Source organism: Penaeus monodon, chromosome 15 (genome assembly GCF_015228065.2).
Source record: "Penaeus monodon isolate SGIC_2016 chromosome 15, NSTDA_Pmon_1, whole genome shotgun sequence".
Classification (NCBI taxonomy): domain Eukaryota; kingdom Metazoa; phylum Arthropoda; class Malacostraca; order Decapoda; family Penaeidae; genus Penaeus; species Penaeus monodon.
The window spans coordinates 25573949-25574597 of NC_051400.1; the positions used below are offsets into that span (position 1 = coordinate 25573949).

General features: G+C 40.7%; 1 long non-coding RNA gene across 1 annotated transcript in view; it reads right to left on the reverse strand.

Annotated features, from left to right (window-relative positions):
- Nucleotides 1-9: 9 nt before the first annotated feature.
- LOC119581852 overlaps nucleotides 10-649 on the reverse strand; it is a 10982-nt gene continuing 10342 nt past the window's right edge. Inside the window, exons 3-4 of the long non-coding RNA XR_005229591.1 lie at nucleotides 596-639; nucleotides 10-186 (exon numbers count right to left, since the gene is read on the reverse strand). This is a non-coding gene — a long non-coding RNA (uncharacterized LOC119581852). The remainder of the gene's footprint in view (nucleotides 187-595; nucleotides 640-649) is intronic.

Consider the following 649-nt stretch of genomic DNA (forward strand, 5'->3'; position numbering starts at 1 on the left):
GGGCTACACTTTACGTACTCAACCTTCCTCGTCTACTTTCTTTACTCATCTTTATAACTTACTCGACCTTACTCATCTACTTTCCTTACTCATCCGCTTTACTTACTCTAGCAGTTTACGCTAACCTGTAATAGAGCAGATTCGCTCCAGCAAGCTCAGGCCTCCCGACGCACCGCTTGCAGTGTCCTGAAAGTCATAGTCTCGAGGTTAATATAATCCTTTCAACGCGTCAGCCTTTTAGTGATGTTACGATGAGGGGATTATTTATGATTATGATTTATTTAAAATAACATGGGGGGGGAAAAGTAGGGGGAAGGGGAAATATGTATGTGACTATTGGCATTCTCTTTTACTCTGTTTCTCAATGCTTTACTGATAGTTTCACCTTTTCACGATAACCTAACTTAGGTTAGGCTGGCGACAAGCGGAACGAACTGATATTTTGCTAATACTATATGGAGGCACGTGTATAAATCGCACCATAGGATTTCATCATTAATCCTCCCTCCAGATAACTACTCTTTATGAACACAAGTGGATTAAACAACTCAGCTGGTCTAAAACACATAGACTTGTTAACTCGGAAAGCACTTACTATCTGTATCATTTCGAAGATCAGCAACATCTGCATCTGTCTTCCTGGAATTCG